Source organism: Urocitellus parryii, chromosome 8, assembly GCF_045843805.1.
Source record: "Urocitellus parryii isolate mUroPar1 chromosome 8, mUroPar1.hap1, whole genome shotgun sequence".
Taxonomy (NCBI): Eukaryota; Metazoa; Chordata; class Mammalia; order Rodentia; family Sciuridae; genus Urocitellus; species Urocitellus parryii.
Genome location: NC_135538.1, coordinates 120,520,172 through 120,531,044, shown reverse-complemented (window position 1 = coordinate 120,531,044; position 10,873 = coordinate 120,520,172).

The window sequence follows — 10,873 nt, the reverse complement described above, 5'->3', positions numbered from 1 at the left end:
CAAGGGATGTCACAGGAAGAGTAATCCCATGCAAGGAACTACTAGTGCTCCTAATTTTAGTACCATCCCTAAAAGTCCTCCCAGAAATAAGCCCCTAAATTCAATTCAGGGGACAGGTACAACCCCCCAAAAGGCCACCTGTTAAGGTCTGTAAACAAGTCAAAATAACACCTGGTATTTTGCCAGGGGAATGTTAGAGTTCGTAAACAAGTCTGATTGGTGCCTGGCAAAATGCCAGAGGGAGTGGTTTGAGAAGTAACAAAAGCGAGCTATTAAGTGTGGAGATCCCTTATTGGTTGACTGATGTATCTAGTTTATGCTAATTAAGATAAGCTGTGCAAAATGTATAAATACCTCTGTAGTCCTACAATAAACGGCTTCCACTCCTGCCACTCCTGCTGTATCAACCTACACAAGTTATTCATCACACCCCCCCCCCCCCGTTATTTTGCTGCAGCTGGACTGCAGCAGATGGTGGCCCGTACGGGGAGCCCCGGGACACTCGGGGGTAAGTGACAAAAAAAAGCTGCCCGTCCATAGATAGGACGGGAGCAATCTGCTCATCCCTAGACAGATAGGGCGAGAGGAAAAATGGCCATTTCGAGAAAATGTTTGTGTCTTGTTTTGTCTAAGTGTATTGTATTGTCTTTATGATGAGAATATGGAAGGGGTGAAAAGTAAATTACTAAGGGAAGAAGGCACCCCAGTGGAACCAAGAGCAGTTAGGGCATGTGTTGATGGAAGCCCAGGAACTCTAATCAAAAAGAAAAAGAAAGTTCAGAAGAAGAAGGATTATCAGGAAAAAAGTTGCAGCAAAAGGCTATTACTAAATACTTTTCGTTACCGGAGGGTGCGTGAATCAGAATCGGAGCAGCGGCTGGCACGTGTGCGAGCTGGTCATGGTGCAGCAAGGACTTTCCAAGCGGTGGCAGCCGGCTCTTCCAGTGCCGCGAGTCCAAATCTAGACCTGACCTGGAGGCACAGTCTCGCAGGCTCTTGCTCCCTGCGCCCAGTGACAGTTTGAGTCTGGGACACTCCCCAGGGCCATCTGGGGCTGCCCTGAATGCTACAGCTGGCAGAAGATGCTACCAGTGTCCCTGATGTTTGGTCATTTTCAATGCCAATAACTAAACTACAATGGTTCTCCCACACCTGGAAGCTAAAGAGTAATGAGCACTATTAAGGCTTGTTTCAAATGTAAAAAACCTTGAGATAATGTACTAAATTGTTCAGAAGGTTGTTTTCTTAGTAGAATGCTACAAGATTTTCTTAGCCATCCGGAGTTCCTGTCTTCATCCCAGTGCCAGTAAAGACGAAGGTGGAAGAATTTCCAGTGTTGCTGAAAACCCGAGGAGACTTCGGCTGAGAACCAAGGAGACTTCGGATCAAGCTAGCTGCCTGCAGAACTTACCTGGACTGTGATTTAAGCTAGCTGCCTGCAGAACTTACCTGGACTGTGATTTACCTGGACTGTGAGTTAATCAATTGAAACACTGCTTTACTTGGACTGAGACAACAAACTGTAATGTACAATAAATTTTAACTGGGTATCTTTGCTAACGGTGTCATTGCTGGTATAATTTTTCCAAGGGCTTCTTGCAAGGAGCCATAAGTTGGCTTGGTATTGTAGCATTTTGTATCCTCCCTTTCTGTTTGTAGTAGGTTATTTATGGTGTTTCTGTAAAAACCACTATGGTCGTTATTTAAATTAAACAAAAGGGAGCCATTAAGTGTGGAGATTCCTTATTGGTTGACTGATGTATCTAGTTTATGCTAATTAAGATAAGCTGTGTAAAATGTATAAATACCTCTGTTGTCCTACAATAAACGGCTCCTACTCCTACTGTATCAACATACACAAGTTATTCGTCACCCCCCGGCTATTTTGCCCAGCCAGCCGGGCTGCGGCAGCCACCACGAGTTGCATGTTCATGCCCATAGCATCATTGGGATCTGGGAGTACAGACTTGCACCCCGATATGATACTTGCCTTTGGAGCACAGAGTATATGCTCCAAAAGAAGAGGGATCCCAAGCAACAAAAAATGCTTTGGGGCAATGTGGAAAGCCATCCATGAAGCACATGAAGATCTTCTCTCATCATGGAAGACAGGGAGAGAGAGGCCCAGCATTGGGAACTTTCCATGGCTCTCCCACAGCAATAAATTGCCCAATGCATGTGTCCTTTCCCTCTGCTCTGCTAGGAAGATTCCTCACAGGAGCTCCGGAGATGGATATAACCTATTAGGAACTGAACAACCCACCTTTAAACTTTTTTGGAGAAGAGTATTCTATAGAATCTCTTCCATGCTTCCCAATATAAATAAAGCAGACATGGGCTCCATTTTGTCTAGAAGCTCAATCCCTCTGATAACCTTGCCTGTCCTGTACATGCTTTCTGTGTTCTGTGAGGTTTTTTTCACTATTTTATTTCCATTAGCTTTTATTTATCAGCTAGCCAATTCCACTGAGGGAACCCTATTCCCACGACCTCTGTGGGACATGGGCAAGACCTGGCACCTGGCACAGGAATCCTCATGGTGTGGAACTGAAAGTGGGTGTTTGGTCCTTCCTTCCAGGAAAAGCACACTTGTGAATTAGCATATCCTGGAGCCCTCCTTTTCAGGGTGGGAGACTTCAAGTGGAGTTCTATGAGCTGTGAACAATGTTTCTCTGGAGACAGGAGCTCATACAGAGGCCCAGGAGATCTTAGCTCTGTCTTGTGGCCTCTGGGCACAGAGGTTTCCCTGCAGAACCCCAGACCTGGGTACAAAAGAAGACAGGCAGATTGCACACCTCTAGTGACATGGGGGCTCCTCCTCTGATTTTCTATATCTGTAGGGTCTTCTGTTTGCTCAGCCACCATCTCCAGAGACTCTGAGGAATCTTCCCTGGGCAGGGATCTTAAGTATAACAGGATGCTGTAGGCTGGCAAGGATAAACTTCCTGCTCCTGTGCTTACAATATGTCACTTTGCTGAGTCAGGATCTGAGCTGCAGGAAGTGTTGAAAGGGAAAGCAGGTAGCAACATCAGCAGCATCTTCTTCAGAAGAACAGAATGAAGAGGATAGAGGTAATGTCCAGGTCTCCCAGAAATGACTGAAGGGTCCACAGGACCCAGGACAAACACCTAGGAGGCACTTTTCTCAACAACTGATTCACAGTTGCAGGATTCCCACAGGATGACTTTCGAGTAGTTCCATGGGCCCAGGCAGCCCAAAGTGGCCAACCAGTGTAGGGAAGTCAGCAACTGCTGTAACTGGGCTTAATGAAGGGCCCTCCTGGCAGGTCCTTGTCCAGAGGGCTGGTGGAAGGGTCAAGGGACAAAGTTTTACCCCCCACGACTGGCCATGGCAGCAGTTAGGGAAGGTGGGTTTCAGGAATTCCAGATGTTAGCACAAAATGTCCTTGTTCTGTTGCCAATAGGGCCTAAGGCAAAATGGCAAAGTCAGAGCTGTTGCCAGGAAATAGCTTTGGAAGGTATGGTTAGGGAACCATGGCCTGCAGAGAACTGGGCAACCCAGGGCACAAGGCAGGGTCATACCAGGAAGGGGCACAAATATGTGCAATGTTTTTGTGTGCACACCATATGTAGGAGGGATAGATGCAAGAACTGTGAGCCTGGTTGTGTGTATACCTCCTGGGAGGGACTATGGAGCACTGCCTTAAGGCTGAGGATCCAGATGGCACTTGCCCATCAGCTGACCCAATGAGGTTTCTGTATCTTCTGGGTAGGGTGGAAGTATTAGGTTTGAGGGTCAGCAGCTATGGCAATAACAGGAATCCCTCCACTTATGGCCAGACCCCAGAGCTGTCAGTGGGTTGTCAGGGATGGTCCACACCCAGAATTATATATAATTATAAATTACCCAATGTGCTATGAAGTATCATATATGTGTAATGAAAACATATAACAAACCCCAAACTTCATCTGCTTTTACCTTTTTGGTGATGCCTCATTATATTTTCAATGAGTATGCTAATTTTCCCTGGCAAGAGTAGTGTGGTTAGCAGAGTTATGGGCCCTAATGATATGCATGCCCTAAACCCTGTAGTCTATGAATATGTTAGGATATATGATAAAGTGATATTAAGTTACATGTGGAATAAATGTTTATAATGAGTTCACATTAAGGCCAGAAGATAATCCTTTAATTTTCCTAGAAACAGTGGTATCACAAGGGTCCTTGAGTGCAACAGAAACTTAGAAAAGACTAGTCTGATATGAGAAGGGCTTCATTCATTATTCATTCATTCATTCATTGGAGATGGTGACCACCAGCCAAGGAATGTGGGTGACTCTTAGAAGACGTAAAAAGCAAGAAGGTAATTTCTCCCTCAGAAACTCCAAAAGGTGGCCCAGCCCTATGAACACCCTGAGGTTAGCCCAGTGAGATACAGGTCACTCTCTGACTTCTGCAAATGAAAGATAAGTTTTGTGTTGGTATATATCTCCTAATTTAAAGTAATTTGTAATTATAGATATGTATCCCTAATTTCCCTCTATCCCAATAGCTCAGTGTTCATGGGTAAATCTCATTCATTTGACTAGGATAGTCTTAATGTCTGTGGCTTGGGAGGCTGATGTGTCTTTGGCCAAGTGTCTTACCCAGCTCAGCCAACTTCCACCCTAGAACTTGGGTGTGATTGTAGAACATGAGCAAAAGGCTTATTATGATCATCTGAATTGGTTTTAAAAAATGACACCAAGCAGTGAGAATGCATAGCTTCATTCTTCTGCTTTGGGTCACTTTTCATATTTATTTATTGATCCCTGTGAATTTTACTCAGAAACATCAAATACCCAAATTACCACATACTGTAGTAATATTGTAGTTCAGAGCTTGACATACAAATATCTGAAAGGATTGTTGGATTTAAATGAAAAGATAAATAGGCAGAGTCAGGACCCAAGGGGAGACTAATTTTTTTATATATAATCTTCAGGGGACATCATCTAACACTTTCAAGGGATCCATGAAATATGTTCAAAGATAGAAATGTCCCCATAGGACTCCATATTTGAACAGGGGTGGGCAGAGGAGGTGAATCCTGTGTCACAGATGTGGGATGAGCAACTGTGTTCTTTTGTGTAGTTCCAGGGACTACTTCCTCTCAGGTTCTGTCCAAATAAAAGCATCACCAACCTCAAGTCTTGCATCATTCCAGGCTCAGAATAAGTGCAGACAGTGAGAGGCAATGAATAGAGGCACACTTGCATGAGTTGCCCCTACTGGAGGCCAGTGGGAAGGGATAAGAAATCATGGTGGCAGCCCACAGAACTCTGGAACTCAGAAAACTATGTCCAACATGGTCTGGACTCCACTTCTCATTATGATGCTCACTTATTGCCCAGGTAAGCACATTCCTCTATGCCCCAAGGCAAACACCTACCCTGAGTCCATCCCACTGGCTCAGATCCCCAAACACTTGCACTCTGGCTCTGCCTTCCACTGTGATCTGTCTGTGTTTACAGGTTCCCTCTTCCAACCTGTACTGACTCAACTACCCTCTGCACCTGCCTTCCTGGGACAAACAGTCAAACTCACCTGCACCCTGAGCAGTTGCTACAGTAATAGCAAGGTGGACTGGTATGAGCAAAGCCCAGGAAAACGCACCCTGTTTGTGATGTTAGTGGGCAGTAGTGGCATTGTAGTATCCAAGGGGGATGGGAGTATTGATTCCTTCTCATGCTCAGGCTCTGGCCTCAATTGTTACCTGATCATCCAGAACATTCAGGAAGAGCATGAGAATGTCTACCACTGTGGGGCAGTGGGAGCAGCTATGAATAAATCACAGTGTCACATGCAGAGGGGAAGTAAGACCAAAGCCACTAGACTGATCTGCGCTATACCCCTTTCACATTTGAGTGTCCTGACTCACAGATCAGAAGGAGCTTCCTGACCCTGATTGATAATTTCCACCTTCCTAGATATTTTATTAAATATAAAATATTCTTATATATTTATATGTATGTGTGTATATATACATATATACACACATACACATGTGTGTGTGTGTGTGTGTGTGTGTTAGGAGTGTTTGAAATATCAAGTGTGTATTTGGTCATGTATGATTGTACTCAGTCATGAGTCTCCTGGTGGAATTTTATTTTAGACACTCTAGAGCCATTTAGAGATTTGTATATCATATTATAATTTTGTCAGCAACTTCTGTTACTTTTGTCTGTATTAGATAGTACGAGTATTCCACACAGTGATAGGATCTGAACATTACCCTTAAAATTCCAGATTTTGACCCCAACTCACAGGGTAACATGTGTGCAAATGGGCCACCTGGGCTTCATGCACCTTACACCTACTATCACTTACATGTAGACAGAGCTCTCAGGTGTTTCTTCCTGACTGATCTAGAGAAACAGAGGCAGAAACAGAGAGAACTGATGCAACACCCAGAATGGAGATTCTAAACCTGCTCTGTAACTGAGGAAGCACTGGGAGTTGCCCCAATGCTATCTATACCCTGAATTTATTCATGTGCAGGTAAAACAACTCTGCAATGCAAATTAACACTGACTTTTTTTAAGATACCAGTTATGTTAGTAATTTAAGTTAAAGTTATATTTCCATATGGAAATCTCTTCAAAAATAGTATTGTTAGGGCTGGGGTTGTGGCTCAGTGGTAGAGTGCTTGCCTGGAATGTACTGGGTTTGATCCTCAGCACCACATAAAAATAAGTAAATGTATTGTGTCTGTCTTCATTTAAAAAATATTTTTAAAAGTATGCCTTGTATCTCAATAATCAAAAATTACTAAAAAATCAATAATTAATTATGTATTAGGATAATAGAGACAAACCACATAAAGAAAACCCAAGGACAAGGTATTTAGAGTTAGAAGCATGGGAAGGGAACCACATGTGTTGGAACACACACTGAAGGGGAAAACATATCCCATGTATACATACCCCTCGCAATAACAGCTTCTGTAACAAGAGGATGCAACAGCACTGTGTCTATCCCACAGTATTTGAAACAGAGAGAACTCATTTATTTTTAATATGTGAAGACCACAATACTGTCTACATGTATGGATCTGTTCTGGGTTCCTCAATCCCCTTTCTGAAAAGTACGTATTTATGAATGATCTCTCTCTAAAGAAAATACATGGATAATGTTTCAAACACAGGAATTAGTGATGAATGGTTCAAGGAATACTTTGATATCACAATACATAATTATTTGGACTACAGAATTATGAATCATACTTTTTTCCAAATAGAAACCCTAAAGAAAGACTAAAATGGGGTACAGCCTACATTATTTGTCTTGTTGGAACTCAACAAGTCAAGGGAGAAACAAAAGGTCTGTGCAAAGCACACAGCGAAATGATAAGTTTCCTTAACAACATAACTGCTCTGACGAATACATTTTTCTCCCAAGGAAATCCGTAAATTCACACTGCAAACAAGATCCTCAGCGTGGGGTAAGGGGAACATATCCTCACAGATTTCCAACAGATTCATACAACAATTTTGGCAAATAAAGGTTTGCATGCATGATACCTGTCCATGAGAATGTAATACTCAACTCCTGCTTGCTCTTCACTTCTAATTTGCATACAAGAAGAGTCACAAACACAGGCATGCAGATCAAGATAATTCCAACATGCACTCAGCCAAGTAGACAAGCGAAATTTTCTCCATTTTCCCCCTCTAATCCTCTGCCCTTTAAAAACCAGAGAAATGAACCCTGCTGAAAGGAGACAGTGCCTGAAGACAGTTCCAGAGAGGAAGGCGATCTGGAAAATTCAGCAGCCACCATTAAGCCTGCACAGAGAGACTGGGTGAGTAAAGACACTCGGTGTCTTGGATCCAACATCATTGGAGACAGAGAAAATCAAAGCAAAGGTAAGTTGGCTGGGGTGACCCTGGCTCACCCCTGGCCACCTCTTGCCCTACTCACATCCTGGTACTTGGTAGGCACCTCAGCATTTCCCACCCTCAGTTCAGAATCTCCAACTCCCCAGAAGACTGACTTTTCAAGGTTCAAGCCCCAACACAGCCCCAAATTAACACAACTTCCCTCCTCTTTCTTCTTTTAACTCCTGTAGCAAAAATATCTCTTACTAGCACAGAAAATATTTTCCTTCTTTAGCAACAAGATAAGCCAAGGTCATCTGCTACTGTCACCTGCATTGATGAGCATTGGGTGGTGAGCAAAGTCCTTACCTGGCAGTTGAACTCAAGGTGGCCATTCCACATCAGTACTCTGGTCCTCCATACCTCCCCAAAATGCTGTGGTTTTCTGGTCCACCCCCGTCTTGGTCTTCTGCATCTTTTAGGCTTCCAGGTAGCCACTGTCCTTATGCTCTCGATTTCCTGCCTGGAGCCACGTATGTCTTCTCAGAATTGCTGCTGCCACCTCTGCACACAAAGGAAGAGCACATGATCCAGATGGCACCAACTTGCTCCTTGGTATGTATTCTGGGCTCCAAGACATCTCCCAATGAGAACTATCAATTTGCACTCTAAACACCATCTGAGGTGTGGGGTAGGGGCACATATCCTCACAGATTTCCAACAGCCTCCTATTACCTCAAACTTTTGCCTTATGATGGCAGCCCTTCATAAAAATTATATAATTTTATATTGTTTTTCTACGTTTTATAGAGATTTTACAATAGAACACTAAGGGTGCTATTAGCTATCCATCTTGTCTATAGAAAGAATATCATTTAATAACTGAATAAATCCCATAATTATCCTGTGTGGTTTTTTTTAAAGAAAGCAAAAATGCAGAATTTCTAAATGTATCCCAGCTCTGATTTATCTCTTTTGATTTAGATTGACATCAAAAGGTAAACTTAAATTTTTTTTAGTTGTTGAGGAGCTTTATTTTTATTTATATACTTTATATATTTTATTTATATATATTTAGAGGTGGTGTTGAGCATCGAACACAGTGCCTCACACATGCTAGGCAACCACTCTATCAATGAGCCACAACCCCAGCCCAAATGTCTAATTTTTGATGTCTTACAAAATAGCATTGGCCTCGGTATCCCTTTGTATTTTCCTCTTAAGTATTAATTTGATAAAGCTACTGAACAATAGGACACCAAACTCTGAACCAAAATACTATCTAGTATCCTGCCTGCATTTCACCTGAACCTGCAGAGATTAATTACTTTAATTAGCCCCACAATTTCTTGCTAGCTTTTTTTCCTTTTCCTTTTATGACTTCAATTCTCTCTAAGCAATGTTTCTTTAATGGTTTCCTAAAAATAGTTAGAGGAGACTAAGAAAAGAATTTGTATATTTACCTGTCTCTAATCTTGTAACATTATTTTTTTCCAAAAAGAGTGCTCTATCTTTTCCTATTTACCTTCTCACTCTAAATATAATTAAAATCATCTTGTTGCTTTAGAGCTTCCTGTGAACTTCAAGGCTCAATGGAGTCTAGTGGTTGAAAGGATGAAATCAGAGTAGAGGTCACATAATTCTGGAGTTTGTGTCCATCCAGAGTGCAAAGAATTTGGTAAACACCTTGAACATTCCATTGCGACCCCCTGCAACACATTTCCTAGATGTGAGAATCATGCCCTAAGAAAGAAGAACCCAAAAGAGGTGTGTCCTAATAAAGCAGAAGCCAGGGCCTTGCATGCTTAAAGTGACCCACTCAAGAATTAATCACCTGTTCACACACAACTCAAAGTTCATGAGAGAGGAAAACATAAGCTAGAGTCTCTACAAAAACAGCATGAAGTCCAAATTCACCAGACTTGAAAGAAGAGAGATGATAAAATGATTACAAAGCAATATCTGAGAAAAACTGGTCAAAAATGAGGCCAAGAAATGATCTCAAATTTGGGATCAATAGACAAGTATGTTTAAATCAATTATTTAAACTACCCAGAAAGTAGGCCAACTGAAAGAAAATATAGAGCACCTCAGCATAATATTAAAACCTATAAAAAAGAATCTTGCTGGAGGTGTAGCTTAGTGGTAAAGCAATTACCTAGCACATCCCTGGTCCTGTGTACAATTCCCAGCACTGGGGAATAAAAGGATCAAATTTTTTGAGTGCTAAATCAAGTTATAATTAGATGAATTTAAAAGATATATTGATTCATAAGAAGATAAGACTGATAGCCTTAAACAAAATGTAAGAGAAAATATATTGAAAGAGCAGAAAGAGGATCAGACAGAAGAATTAATTGTCAGGAGCTTTCCATATCAGATGGAAAATATTAGACAAGAAATTCAAGAAGCTCAATGAACCCTCAGCAACACACAACTAAGTCCATAAGAGGCAAATTGCTGAAAACCAAAGATAAAGAGGAAAATGTAAAAGTGGCCAGAAGCAGTGGAGAAAACTTGAGATAACACTGTGAGCGGGCCTTGACTTCAGCAGAGAAATCAGAGAAGGCAGAGGATAATTGGAGGACACACTTACAGTACAGAAACACACACACACACACACACACACAAAAAAAAAAAAAAAAAAAAACTCTCAAACTTTAATTTGATTCCCAGTGAAAACAATCTAAATGACAGAAACAAACTATCAAAAACAGAGAATTCATTGATACGGGACCATGAAATACAAGAGCCTCAAAGGCTGTTTTCAGTACAAAGAAAGATGACCTGGGATTGAACCACAGAAGTATAAACAAAGAGTGAACACTGCAGAAAAGTTAACTATGTGAAAATATATTAAAGAGTAGCTATTTGGGGGCTGGGATTGTGGCTCAGCAGTAGAGCACTTGCCTAGCACATGTGAGGTGCTGGATTTGATCCTCAGCACCTCATAAAAATAAATAAAAGTTACAATGAATTTCTAATCAAAATCCCAAATATTTAAGTGATGATAGTATGGGTGGATTCTATCTTGATCTGAGTGGAAGTCACC